We start from the raw sequence: 15,858 nt of genomic DNA on the forward strand, positions 1-15,858 counted from the left end.
AAGCGACTTATTTAAATCCTTGCTCTGAGATTCATGCAGTGTATGCAAATTGCAATGTTTCTGCTTTCTGGAACACTCATATGTCCAGAAATGTGCAGTGCCTGTTACAGCTATCGTTTTTCTTCCTGCTGCAGGGCAAGAATAAACAGGGCAGTGAGGTGGACATTAATCGTTCTTCTTCTCCTTTTTTTTTTAGACAGTATAATTCTTAGTTTTTAGGAGACAGAAATGCAAGATCATCAACGAAAGGAAGAACCGTTCATATTTTTGTCAGTTTTGGAAAAATGTTCAGTCTCCTGACTGATACCTTTCTACAATGAGATCCTCCAATCCTTTGTGAAGTTCTACAAACTTTAGTTTAACAATAGATTTTTATGTGTTGAGGAGCATACGTTGGAAATATTTTGCATCTTGTGCAAATTCAGTCTGAAACATACCCAAACAACAAACATGAAGTCAAAAACAAACAAAATCTAGCCTCCGAGCGATATTATTGTGTTCCTAAAGTTTAGTAGTGTCTCCGTCTATAATTATGCTTACAGATCTGATTAAGAACTGCAGGTAGTAATTAAGTTTTATAAACACTGCAGCAGGCATGTAATATTAAAACTGTAGCAAGTATTTGAAGTGAGCAGATATTTATAGCATTGCTTTGGCAGCTAAACAAATAGGGAGTAAGCTGTCCCTGCTGACATTTTTATTTGAGCAACCATTGGATGGACTGCTGTGGAGTTCATGCTGAATCTAAATAGCATCACTTAATTCCTGATTTGGATTGAAAACAATGTAGAAGGGCCTTGTCTTTGTTCTTTTGTTAGTAAATGATTGTAGGTGCCATTACCTCATATCTAATACCTTTTAAGCTGAAGGGATCTGGAGATGAAGCAATTCCTCTCATGTTTTTTTTTCTTTTTTTTGTCCATAATAAATCCCCAAATTTCAGTATATTGTTATGCCACAACCATCAAACTCACTGCATTTTGTTGGGATTTTGAGTGAAAGACCAACATGTAGCGATTCATAATTCTGACGTATGTAGAGGGAAAAGGACACGTGGATTATTTCATATTTTATTAATAGAAATGTGGGGTGAAAAGCTTGGCATGCATTTGTATTCAACTGAAGCCAATCATAAATACCGTCCAAACAAGCAGCACTGCAGAGTGCTGCTTGCAAAAACCAGCCACGGCAGAGAGCTTCTTCTCCCCAGGCTGCACCTCTGCTGAACGCAATGAACAGCCAGAGTAGTCGGCTGCTGTGCTATGAAACAAAATACGTTTATTGCACTACCACAAGATGCCTTTCCTATTCTTTTTTGATTGTGGATATGTGCAAATAGTATATAATAGCATATACTAAGCTTGTAACATCTCACAGAGCGCAGTAAGACTGTTTATTGAAAGGTAACAGTTACATTTAAAGTGTATCAGAGCACACAGAAATTATGGAAATGTAATTTTTATAGCTATCTATCTTATACAAAGTGGAAACTACCTCTTCATAATAGCCTAAACTCAACACTAGTACAGTGAAACATGGCTGAGGCAGCATCTTGCTGCGGAAATGCTTTCCTTACAGATACAGGGAAGAGGAAGGGAAGTGCTCGGTTGGAACGTGAGTGACACTGAAACGGAACAAGAAAAGCATGCTGGAGTGGACGCATTCACGTTGCTGTGACGTGTCTGTGGTGGTTTGAGCCCATTAGACAGGTCAGGTCAGCTCAGTTTGCAGCAGGGAGGGACAATCAACCTTTGCTGTTTCATTGAATTCAAAATGCCTGGGATCATTTTGACGAAGGAGAAAGTGTTAGAGGTAATTGTGACAAACAGGCTCCTTTCACAAGAGTCATAGAACAAGGCGATTGCGCCTCCTTTTGTGCTCCAGATTTATTTTTAGTCGTCGGCTGTTAATTACAAGCATCTTTACCCCAGTGTGGCACTACAAAGTGAGATTAGCTGTCAAGTGTCTCTTTGTACTTGTTACGTTCTCTTGGCATTTTCCACATTTCATTTCTAAGAACCGTATTCAGACGAAATCAACACACAGATAAGTAAAGTCCTGACGTGGCGTACAACATTTTGACTTCGATCGATCAAAACTCAAAACCATAACCAGGCTCTTCGCCTAGAAGGGGGCCTCACTAGGAGGGAAGCCAAACTAAGACGTTGTTGTTGCAAATAATTTCTCAGCCACTGCTTGGAGGGTGTTGTTTCAGGCTCCGCTGAGGGTCAAACACATTTATAATGTGTGGATGAGCTGTCACAGGGCAACACCGCAGGGAGAGGGGCTATATTTGCAGGAGCATAATTTAAGCGCGATCATGAGCCGATCACAAGGCGGGAGTGAGAGCAGCACATGACAACCTATTGAAATACAGAGGAGTGAGGAACTGACAGCAAAGACACTATTACAGCTCTTTATGCAACAAAATATATTCTGTCTTATGACGAAATTAAATCTTAAAATGCTTCTTTGGGATTTTATGTAAAATGAAATGAAATCAAAACGTGTTATGATTTTTCCAGTGTTTTCACAAATTAGAATCTGGAACTTGTATGTAAATGCGTACAAATATTAAATCCTATTTACTTCTTCACATGTTTCCTCTGTTTTTGGTCTTTCCTCATACTTAAATGTTGCAAGTCTGGAGAGGGGGGGGGGGAATTAACAAGTAAGACAGCCAGAGTAAATAGAAAAGGATGTTCTTAAATAATCTTACAAAAAAACAAAACGTCCGACCCTGTCTGATTGAACGCAGACCTCAATCATGAGATAACTGTGATTAGCCAGTTATTTGGGAATGCTGAGCTCAATGTCACTAGCTTCCACTAGTTTCTTGCAGACCAGTAGCATCAAGATATCAATTAAATATAACATGAAGTAGGCTGAACATATGAAAAAAGTTTTTGACATTTGTCAGGCCAAAAAAGGGCTACAAGGCTTTTTCTAAAACTTTGGGCATTCATAAGTTACTTTCAGAATGTGTTGACGATTTACCCCAGGAGATCACAAGAAGACTCCAGAGCAACACCTAAAGCTCTGCAGGCCTCATTTGCCTCAGCTGAGGCCTGTTAATAATTCAACAAGACTATTTCTGATATTATATTGGCAACATTTTCTGACAGATATGAAAGCAGTGCCGTGGCTGAAAGGGTGTTATTTTTCTAGAAGGATTTCAATGCACACAAAAAGGAGAGACCATCACCTAAAAGACCTTCGACCAGACAGAGGAAATAAAACGAACAGGGTTATGCACACACAACAGGTAGCCAAACAATAACTGCATGCAGGCCTGACTCTGTAGCTGACGAGTAGAAACGTATGGCAGGAAAGGTGAAATCCGAGGGGGTAAAAGCGTCGGTATGCAAGCAGAGCAGGATTCCTTATTAAGATGTTCAAACTGCTGGCATTACTCTAACCAATATATAGCACAGCAGCAAGCCTTCGTTGAGAGCAGGAGAGTTTCTGACACCATGAAGACTATTTTAATATAAATTCTGTAAATCAAATTTTGGGCTCGGAGTACAAAGGATTTTTAGGCTGAACATCCGGTTTACGTTTTAACCTGAGACAGCTTTTGAAGGCTACAGCCGACACTGCAGACTTGGAAGCTCTCAGATTAAACAAGATATCACAGATAAAAAAAATAAAATAAAAATAAAAAAATAGAAAGATGGAGCAGGACCAGAGCTGTTTCCTTCCTGAGACAGACAGTGTCTTTATATTAACACTCAGCATGCAAGTTCCCATAATAATCAACACAGGGGATCGTAATCAGTCTCACCTCCTGCCTTTGCATTCTGCGCGTACAAATTACGGGGACTGAACGGTCAGACCCCACTGTTCGACAGATGGGACCCAAAGGGGGTGGTCATCCTGAAACAGAACCCTCAGTCCCCCCCCCGTTCATCGGGATACATGACCTCCAACCTGGAGCTCACCGCATGCTTGACGACGAGCTTGTCAGAGGCCTCTGAGAGGAACGGAGAGAGACGGGGAATAGTGTAGCCACAAGCGTCAAGCCGCCAACATGAGTTTTGTAGGTCAGCTAACATGTGCGCACTTAATCCTTACCTTCTCATCAGACTCTAAATTCATTATTCAACAATATTATTTTCACATTAATAATGCATTTGTGAACAGTGTTGTAATACGGATGTTATTCTTAGAGATACATAGATATATTTTATTTATGTACAGCGGAGCTAATAGGTAATGTTGCGTATAAAACATTAACCTATGCAGTGTTAATAGTATTCATACATTCACACTGAATATATTAAAACATATGTATGTGGAGGTATCTTACGCATTGAAACTGCCGGATACAATTTTTTATTTATTTATTTATTTATTTTTTTGACAGGCAGTTTGAATGTAGAAAATGCGTTTTACAATATATTTAGTTCCCACTCGAAAATAAATTAAAGTAAGAATAATTAATTCTGACCTTTCATCTACATCCCAGCAAGATATGGCACTTTGCTTAAATTCAATTATTCTCAGTACAGTAGAGTAATTAATCCTATTTTGTGAGAAGTAGGTTTAAGTATGTATTTCTGGCAGTAGATTTTGAACACCGATGTTCAGTCACAACATTTAAAGCAGCGCGTTTTCTGAAAATCGTTTCACATCTGTTAGTTTTACAAGGACAAATGCACAAAAAATAAGATGTTTTAACCTGAGCTAAGGTGAGGCTTCTAATAAATGCTGCCGCTAAATGTTCATTTGACGTCTTTATTGCTTGTAAATGTGTTTAAAAGGAACAGTTTACACTCTATAAAACAACTTTATGTTTTAATAAGACAAGCTGGGCTCACAGCTTGTTGTTCAATTATTCATTTAGATTAAAAAAAGAAAATAATAACATACTTTTACTACCATATGCCACAGACATTTACAGCTTACCTCACAGTCTTATTATTATTATTTTTTTTCCTGCAGAGAATACTAAGCACAGCGGCTTCCAAACAGAGGAGGTGCTGGTTGCTGTTAGGATCTCAACCTTAATGCAGATGCTGTCGTACTTACAGTTCACACCCAGCGGTATTCTTCAACCACCAGAGGGCATGTCACTTTTTAATAGCTCCTGCACATCTACATATGAATATTGTAAATCTAACATATGCTTCAGATTGCACAAGTTCAGTCCCGTGTCATTTTAATAATACAAAGCTGGCGGAGTTCTACCTACAGAACATGAGCTGATGTGTTTTGCTGAGCGTCTGTAAGAAAAACAGCTTGAAGAGCTCAAAAAGCTGTTCTCAGATCGACCCGTTTGTAGGCATGAGTACTTCTCAGAGGCCGCACGAACTAAACCGAAAAGTCTCCAAAGAACAAAATAATGTTTGTCAACATCTGAAGCGTTTGCCGTCTTAAGAGGACATGCATCAATGTTTGAAAAAAAAAAAAAAAAAAAAAAAAATTTTCTGCACAATTTACAAGATGAATTATTTGATGCACTGGAGAAAGCAGGGAATTAATGCATGTTATTGAACTACACCAAGTTGTTACGGCAATCATTCTTTCTCCACTCCATTGATAACGTTCAAGATGCTTGACTATACTAAATAGTTGAACGTTGAGCCGGGGAATAAATTTCTGAAGCAGGGCAATGTGTCTGTGTTGATTTAACGACCAAACTATGGGAATGAATCATGTCGTTGCAGGTATTACAAGTCTGCGCCTTGGGCAGCCAGTGGTGATTGATAACGCAGATGATTATATTTTGCCAATGGGAGATGGAGGAAGAGAGGGAATGGTGGGAGGAGGAAGAGAAGAGAGGGAATAATGACACAGATGATAATTATGGAATTGTTATTACCTGAGATTTAAGCAGGCCAGCTCTACTCTCAGTCCTAGATACAGACTTTAATGCATCTAACATTAAAAGTATTTAATTAGTCTAAAATTTCTAGTATGATTTAATATTTCTTTCTCTTAAGTAAAATTGTGATTACCGGTAGTTTATAAACTCAAATCATAGAAACCTACAATTTTTGTTGGTTTTCATTTTACTAAAGCTTTGCTTGCATGCCTATGCCATTATGTATCCCCCTAAGCCCCTAAATCTTGGGAGTTATTGCAGCATGTGAGTCAGGTCTGTTTCTCATACTTTGTTTTTGTATACTTAATTTTTGCTTTTCATGGTCATCTGTTGAAAATGACTCCGAGGGCAGATCAACAACACATTCAGGAGATCACAAATGTAGCCAGAAGAAGATCTAAAGCACTGCAGGCGTGCACTTGCCTTGGTTAAAGTCAGTGTTCATGATTAAACAATAAAGAAGAGACTGGACAAAAATTTGCTCGCAAACATCGGGAGAGTTCCAAGGTTACATCTACTGCTCATGGGGAAAAAAACCCCACCAAGTATCAACTCCTGAAAACGGCCTAAAAACATTTTCATGATCCACAGGATGTCTGAGAAATATCCTGTGAACTGTCAAAATAAAAGGGCAACTTTTAGGAAGTTGCCCATTTATCACGACTAACATAGCACCTCAGAAAAAGATAAGATCGTACTGAAAGTCAAACATGATGATGGTATTGTGATATTCAGAATAGTTTTCCTTCCTCAGAGCCTTGATGATTCGCTAATCAAACCATGAATTGTGCTTTTCAGTAGAAAATCCAAAAGAAGGAAGGCGTTCTTTTTTTCTAAAGTCCATTTTGATTATGCAGCACAATATTGATCCCAAACACTCAAACAATTCCCCTTGAAGTGGTTTAAAAAAAAAAAAAAAAGGTTTTTATGGCCTAGTCAAAGTCTGGACTTGAATCTAAATGAGATTCTGGTTGTAGAGTGTTCATCCTAGAAATCCCTTGAGGGTTGTTGTATTCGAAAAAGAAGAATGTGTCAAAATTGTCACCTACTGCTAACAGTTGATAGTTTAATAGCTTTGACATATTTATATTTGGTTTCTAGATATTTTGAGCTATTTTTTTCTGACTAGAAGTAATATTAATCTTTTGAAGTGGCAAAGCCAGAGTCCTGACTTGAATCTGTGGAGAGCTCAAGTTCGGCTCAACGTTAAAGACAAATCGTCATACCAGTAGAATAGCAAGGGTTAAATTCCTATTAATGCAAATAATGTTTATAAGTTTCTTTTTGACATGGGCAGAAATAAATTTTGCCATGTAATTTTTGTAAATATCAGTATTTAAAGAATATTTAAAGAATTATATGCAGGTCAATCATTTTTTGGGGAAAAAAAAAACATTAGCTGATCAACAAAATGTTTCCCTGAAATTTTGCTGTGTCACTTTGACATCAGCTATAGAGCAGCTATAGAGCAAGCTGCTTCAGTATAGAGCAGCTTGCTAACAACAACTCTCCTCTTGTCATCCCAAACCATACCTGGCAGTAAACTGTGGCACTCTCATCATGTCATAGCAGCTAACAGAAAGAAAAGTAAACCTCCCTGTAACATAAAAGCTGCTTAACTTCACCCACCAGGGGAGCGGCAGCCCTTCTGGCTGCTGCCAAGTTGCTCGGGGTTGGAGCTGCTGACCTTCAGTAAGCTGGAATAAACATCCATAGATGCACAAGCAAAGTCACATGAAGCAGAATGACTTCGTTTTTCCCGTTTGCCATCTGAGTATTTATAGACTTTTAGCATCTGCTTGTGTTCGCTGTTGCCGCCTCGTGAAAGACTTGGAGCCACCTGACGAGAATGTCGGTCAGTCACACTCCAGCAGCGACAGACTGATAATCACTTGCCAATTAACTGGTGTGCAGGCCAAGAGAGTCTTGGGATATCAACCATCTGCAAGACCTGTGACTCCTGCCTTGACTCCTTCATTACGGAGTTGAGGAGGCGAGAGGTCGGATAACCCTGTCCTGCAAGGGTCAAGGACGCAGCGACTACAAGTTGAATGTAAAACAAGAGACAGCTATAGGCAATCTTTGATACTCCGGAAGTTGTTTTGTTTTTTCATTGAAAAAACAACAACTAACGGCTTAGTGAAATGAGTTATACATGACATAATATGATCTACTCCTTACTAGGTTGTAAGATTATTGAACTTCAAGTATATAAAAACATGATATAATTCCCCAATGCCATTTTTTTCAAGTTAGTACCTGTAGAAGAGCCTTCATATTGTTCCTTTTAAGATTGCTTTGCCTTGATCGTTGGGTTTTAAATTGTGACTTTTTAATCATTCCCTTCATGTTCATTTTTGGTCTAAAAGGCCTTCCATATTCAGTTCAAATCTGTTCAAGCTGATTTCAAGCTGTTCAAACAAACAGCGTGAAATCCGTTTGTTTTTATACACTTGTGCTTTTGAGTTTTAGAACCAGGTAAAGAGGAGATCATATTTATTATGTCCTGATGTCTAAAATTGATTAAATGAGAGAGGAAGTACTTTGTTTTGAGAGCGGCCAAATAATTAAGAATGTTTTTGCAATCCTCCCACCTCTTTTGGAGAAAAGGTAAGAAGAATAACTAATGGGTATATGAAAAATTTAATTGACAAAACACTCGTAACCTAAATCCATTCATAAGACAAATTAATATATTTTTATTTTCCCATTATTTCTAAGCGGTAAAGCCTATTCATTTGTAGTTCAAGGAAGCAAGGCTTTACAAAAAGCAAAATAAATAACTTTTAATTTTGAGGGAGGTGACAAAACTGACACAAAAGTAAAAGGAGAGCAAAAGGAAGCATATTCACCAGGCAGGTGAAAAGGAAAAGTGATGGAGAGCGGAAGAGGCTTATTAAAACGGGAGTAGCAAGGCGACGCCTATCGTTTTTATGCCAGAGTTGCCAGGGACCAATCCCCCTGTTTTGGCTGGCAGATGGGTCCTGTCTTGGCGCCGCCTGAAAGATGGCGCTCAACGCCGACACCTTCCCTGGGAACACACACAGACAGAGACAGAGACACGTACACAAACACGGCGTTCTCCTGCAATTTCACTTCTTCACTTGCCATCGCAGCCACGGTGCTGACAGATTGAGAGCAAAGACGCGGGCAGGTAATCAACTCAGACACCTGAGAGCGACCCGAGGATCCCTGCAGGTGGAAAGAACCGCTGGCTACACTGCAAGACCCCAATTAGATCTAAATAAAGGACCCATTAAAGAACCAATTAAGGAGACATTATGAAACAAGTCACTTATGTTAGGTCTTAATGAACAAAAATGACAAACGCACAGTAAATCTAACGCCTGAGCAATACGGATTCTGGACAGCATTTTAGCTGAAGGAGTTGTGATTTCGGAGCGTGTTGGTGCGCTCCGTGTTTCATCGTGAAAAGTCTTCTTACTTAAAGGTCTGCCCATGCCCACACTGACGTTAAAAACTGAACTCCAGGCAGACTAAAATGTGTTTCGTAGACTACAGTCTGAAATCACTGAGTTGCAACTGTGATTACTTTTTTTTATTTTATTTTACTTCTAACAACTGATGCGGCCTCACAAGCAGCTTTCCGAATCCTAGAGTGCGTATGTGAGAGTTTGAGAGAAAGACTGAGTCAGAAAGCCAGAGATGGGTGGAGACGAGTTCTTCTGTCTGGTCCATCAGGACCAATCGATACAATCCTGCAGAAATGCTGTCGCAACAGACAGAATCACTCCCACCATGCAGAGAATACACAAGCATGCAGTGAAGCTAGGTCTCTCAGTGTTTAAACCGTTGACTGTGTATTTTGATGTGGTGTGAGTTCAGTTGTCAAATAATCGTAGACATAGGCAAGTTTCCCACTGTTCTTCGTGCCCAAAATAGATGGAAAAAATTTCAACCTCCCATGTTACTATACTGAATATTTTTATGTAACAAACCTTCACAGGTGTTTTGAAAACGTAAATTAAAAAATAAATAAATAAAAAATAAAGCCAGTGCTGGTATGTTGTAAACTGCATGCTGTCTGACTGTGGGCAACAATTTCTGTTTTTTTTGGAAAGACAAGGTTTTCTCCGTGGATTTCCAAATTTATCCCTCAACTAGTAATGGAAACTGATAACTTTGTTTTGTGAAGGCCAAAATTATCTAGGTGTTGGTCTCATTTGACCAGAACTTCGTCTTCCATGTTTTCTGTACGTCCAACGTAGTTTGTGGCAAAATGGCGCGCATGACGTCTTTATGTATTCTTTAAACATTGACTTTGTTTATACCTCTTCTCTGTAAGCCCCAATGGGTCATTCCAACAAGTGGTCAGAGATCAAATTTTTCAATAAAAAAATAAAGAAATAAAAACCCTAAGGTCCTCGCAGAACAGATGTGTTTGCGAAGTTGACTTTATCTGCTTTGATCACTTCCGCAGGCAGTCGGTTGCCTTTTGTTCCTGCTACACAAAGTTGCATATTGGCTGACACTCAATAATAGATATTATTTTCTGTGGGTCACATTCATCTTCACCGATACCGTGTTGAGAAAAAAAAAAATGACAGAGGATGAAAGAAGCATGTAGAGGCACATAAATGGTCAATAAGTAACAAATGGAGAGAACAACGAGGTGGAGGAACAAAACCCCAGGTCATCAGAAGAAGCAAACACTGAAGCAGGACTCAAAAAGACAACCTGGAAATGATGTAAAAACTGAAGAGATAAATCTTATCTCCAGAAGCTGGCCTGGTTCTCTGGGATGGAACAGTGAAGTAGAGGATGGTATGTGATGTGATTAAAAGAATCGCGTTGGTCCCATGAGAGCTGACAGCTATCTCTGCTCATACAGTCCTCACCCAGGACATGTTATCTCACCTTTCTCCCAGACTTAATCTCTCAAGACTGTGTTGTAGCAGCTGGCTTCAGCGTCGCTGTGCGACTGCTGGCCTGAGAGCTGCGGAAACGATACGGCGGCGGGGGACAGATGTTGAGACCAAAATGGCCGTCAGAGCCGACACACCCTGCAAACTTCACGGGAAGAAAGGTCTAATTTCACACGAGTGCTCTCACCTGTGTTTGCTTGTGTTAATACAAATATGGCCAGTCACCGAAACCCCTCAGTAGGATCATGATAGCAGACAGGAAAAACTCAGACTATTTGCAATCTACCTGCAACTGAACCACCCACTGGTTTTGAGATACATAGGGGTAGAGTTTTTTTTTTTTTTTTAATTATTAAAATTTAATTTCAATTAATTAATTACAGATGCTGCAATTAACTCAGTTATTAAACATATATTTTTTAAAAATCAGCAGCTTTAACATTGATTTATCTGAGTTGTTCCTTGGTGTTCATGACACTGTTTATTCACCGATGTTCTCTGACAAACCACTCAGGTTTTCACATAACAGCTGAATCTACACAACCGAGTCTCTGTGTGGATTCAGCTGAATCTCTGATACCGCTGGTGCAAAAATGATCCTTTATATTTTTTTTCAAAAGTAAATCCTTTGAAAACTGTATTTACCTTCTTCCTGGAAACGACACACTGCTTTGAGTGTTGGTTTGCTATAGGAAGTCTATTTACAATTTTGTGAAGTTTGGGGTTAAAAATCTGAAAAAAATAAAAATAAAAAATTCAAGAGGTGTCAATACTTTTTAATGCCGGTCTTGATGCATTCCAGCGTCATAAAATCTACATTTTGATTCCAACTATCACACAGCACAGGATGCGCAAGCCGTTCGCTCAGCCACACAAACATCGTCATCGGTGGATGCACACGCTGCAACAAGGTCACTTTGGGTGTCAGTGTGTCCAGCGGTGTTGAATATTTGGACTAGAAACTGCGCTCGGTGCCACGTCAAACAATGCCCTGCACCAAATAGTTGTCAACAGGATTTGGTGGGTTTGCAGATATTTTTTTATTCGCTCACACATTCGCCGTCGGAAGAGCCAAGTCTGTCGGCTGAGGACAAACTGGAGAAGAGACCAGCAGCGCAACGCCTTTGTTTATCTGTTGATGCAAAAGAAAGAGCCCTTTTTCCTTTTGTTTTTTTTTTTTTGTTTTTTGTTTTTTAATTTGGAAAGTTTAGTACTTCCTGTTGAGAATAGATATGTATAGTTCTGATAAGAATGGGAGGAGAGAATATCGGAAAGGTTACAGAAAACAAAGTGATTTTTCTTTTCTTTTTATTTAACATTGAAAACCACACCGTAACGCAACAAGTCTCGTATAGTGACAGTGTCTGCTTGATCCCTTTTGCTGACCATCAATCTCCACTGACACATTATTAACTATGATAGCTCTGCAGGGTGCGTCTTTACAGAGAACGGCTCCTTGCTTGTTTACACAAGAACACTGACAAGTGCTGAGATGCGTACAGATGTGCGGCTCCCTTGTAACTGTTGTGTTTTTCAAGTGTCATGCAGCCATCTGTCATGCTTCGATGAGGGAAATACATGTGCAGCGCCACATCTCTGTTGGACTTCCTCGATCTAAATGCGAGGAGGCCTCGAAGGGATGAGGAGGCAGAACCAAAGCTGTAAAACGTCACCGGGTTGTATAGCCTAGGGACACAAACATGACAGCTAAAAATCTGAAAATGGAAGTGCCATGGTAAGTTAAACTGAAATGAGCAAGTAAAAGACGTACATTTAAAGAAAGTGCATCACATTTTGTTTCATTAGCGCAAGAAAAACATAACTGTAGTATTCTAAGTTACCTGCTTATTCCTTTAAGTAAATGTAAACTGTAAACCGGCAAGTAGTCCAGTGTGTGATATTTGGTATTCCCCTCTTCCAAGTCATCCATATCGTCCTTATCTTTCGCATTTTTACAAATTTTCTGGCAAGTTCAGTGCCTTGTACTTTTAGACTGGAAGTCTCAATCCTTCACAGAGCGATGACCAGCTTGGGGTTACGATTCCTGCATTGGAGTTAAGTTTTCTGCGCACTTCCTCGGCACATTGTGGGAAAACCTGGAATTGGCCACAACCGTCCAACTGCCAGACAGAAAACTTCTCCATAGACCTACAGCCATGTAGATGCAGTCCAACACTTCCTCCCAATGTATGTATTTTTTGAGGGATGCAAATGGAAAATAATAATAAAATAAATCACAACTCCTCAGACGACAACTTCTTTATGTTGTCTTTACATATTTCATTTCAAAAATTAAAAAAATATGTTCTAACGATTATAGGCCCAACCACATTCTGAGTTCTTAAATTCACTTTATAAAGCTTGGCTCTGCTAATGAGCACTTGATAAGAGGTGATTTTTTTTTTTAATTCCTACACAAGGTGTTCTCCCCATAAATTTGGCAGCGAGGGGCCGCTCTTCATTTGCAGCTTGACGGCTCCGTTTCAGAGGGGCATCCCCGTCGGCCAGCCACGATGGCTGCGGAGAGGCAGCGGAGTGACTGACGACTTGGAGACTGTCTGTCAGACAGAGTGATGGCTCGGAGACACCCGGTGACAGATCAGGCGAGACGAGGGTGAAAAACAGAGAAGGAGAAGGAGGAGGAGAAGGGAATCCTGGCAGCTTTGTCTTTCAGGCTGGGTAGGTATGGGAAATGGGGACAGCAGTAAAAAAACAAAACAAAAAACAAAAAAACTTGTACACTCAAGTGGTGAATGTGTTTTTGTTTTTTTTGAAAATCAACAGGCAACTATACTTGTTGACGGCGTTTTTCGAGATGGATGAAACACACAAATTGTGCTCCATGATGCTTCATTAAGCTTTTCATCCGTTGCAATGCTGCTCAACATCAGCGATGGTCTGCAGTCAGTGTGAAAGCTCTCACCCAGGGTCATAATGAACATCCTAATCAGCCAAGTAAGTAATCAGCAAGTATCTTAATTAGGTTTGAAGAGCAGTGCTTCAATCAGTCAAGCCTCAACCTGCCCCATTCTGCAGGAGAGGATGTGCGACAACAACTCTTGTAAGCATTTACACAAAGTGGCGCGAAGCAGCCACCGTCACAAAGAGATCACAAGTTTGTGAGACCTATACTTCTGTTTCAAAGAATGACACCTTTTAAATTAGTGGAAATGAGCGTCAGTGGTGTTCGTCGTTTGCTTATAACCTTGATCTCAACTACACACCAGTGGAGATTAAGTCTAATATCTTTGGAAGCTGCACAGAAACTCATGCTTGCAAACCTCATTGAATTGAGCTAATTGTGTCAAGAGAAGTAGGAGGAAAAGCAATATTATTGACAACACTGTATTACAGGTGAATGGCAAAAAGTTATATTTAAAAAGGCAATTTATTTCGGTATTTTAACTGAAATTTGACTATAACAAAGCCAGTAGTGATTTACAGAAAAAGAAATTACAGTCATTTGCTCGATTTTGTTATTGACAGATACCAGGAATGACATATGTTAATGTGGAAGACTTAAAACTAGTCATGGAGATTACTAACTCATTGGTAAACATGTCAGATAAGATGTACTTTTTCTGTGAAAAGGAGATGAAGGCCATTACTAGCTTTAACAAATATAGGTTAAAAAAAAAAAAAAAAACATCTTCACATGCCTTCTCATACAGGCAACAATTGTCCTTTTTGTATTGAATGTTACGTCTACAGCACACTTCAAGTACATGTGTAAAACCTTTGGCATCTCCTGTTGCAGACTGGCAGCCAAAGGAATGTGCACATCTATTTTATCGATTACAAAATACACTTCTTGTTGCTTTAACACCAAGCCATGCTCCCAACAAGATGCGCTGCAACTCCAAATGCAAGTGTTTTTTTTAAACAGTTATTACCAGCAAGCCAAACTCAGTCAAAGTGCTATCATCTAGCCACATAGAGACCAGGATTAAATACTTTGTACCATATGTTAATTCTCAAGACAAAGCTGATCCCACTTAAAAGTGAGGCCACAATATAGATTTTGTATGCCGATTGTCAATCCAATTAATTGCCACCATTAATTGCCTTATGACTGCTGTGTTCCAAAACTGTCTGGCTACAAGGTTGAGCCTTATCCCCAGCTAAGTTTGCACCTTGCTCTGTGGAAATCTGAATTCATTTACATATCCTCTGTAACAGAGCAGTCAATCATCCCAGTGCTAAGCAAAGTGCTCCTCAAGGGGTCAAACGTGGTTTACGCTCTGAGGGTTTGCCTCTTCTCGGCAATCCAGGACAAGGAGCAGAAGTGAGACGCATTAGGTTAAACCTATTACGGGTTCCTATTTTTTTTTTTTTTTTTGCTTCGTCTTTGTGTTAAAATGAATTGGCTCATTTTAACACAAAGGGTTGTTTAAAATGTTAGTATTTATGTTGTCTTAGTTTATACAAAGGACAAAGTTTGTTTGTCTTTTTTTTCCATAAAAAAGTACTCCCATATTCTGTTACTGTGTTCATTTGTCTCTCTTTCCAGGTGGAGAAATTGCAATCATTAAATTTGTGTGCTCAGGTTTTTTTTTCCCTTTTCCATAAAATGTAGTACTTTGTGTTTCTGTGCTGGCAGTGTCTCATACCTCTATGGGGGTCAATAACACAGCCATTAATGCCAATAACCATCTAACGTAGTTGTTTGCCTTTTCCATAGAAAATACTGCCTCTATTAGTAATGTGTACTCTGGTTTATTAAATATCATTTCACAGGGAACTGAGTCACACTTACCTCTCCAAGCGGCTCATAAAGTCTGCATCTTGTTGCCGACTGAAAGCATTGTTAGCTCAACAGGTTGGGACACTTACAAAAATGTTTAGACACGAGAAAAATTCCAGTCACAAATAATGGGCTTTGTGACCCAAAACTTCTCAATGGGAACTTTGATAATATGGGTGTGTTGTCTCTTGCTTTCACACTCCATCTCTTTCACATTTAAAACTGAGAGATGAGGTAAGAAGAGTTTTGATTGGTGCTCTGTCCATCTGCATACCGCTGTCCCCTCCTCTAATTGACTTCCTGGTGTTTCCTCCCACAGTGATAATCTCCAATCAGCCATCTGCTGTGTCATCTCACCGCACCACTACTCTGCCCTTCCCTCCTCCCCCTCTACATCTCGC

Source organism: Poecilia formosa, unplaced genomic scaffold, assembly GCF_000485575.1.
Source record: "Poecilia formosa unplaced genomic scaffold, Poecilia_formosa-5.1.2 Scaffold7, whole genome shotgun sequence".
NCBI lineage: Eukaryota > Metazoa > Chordata > Actinopteri > Cyprinodontiformes > Poeciliidae > Poecilia > Poecilia formosa.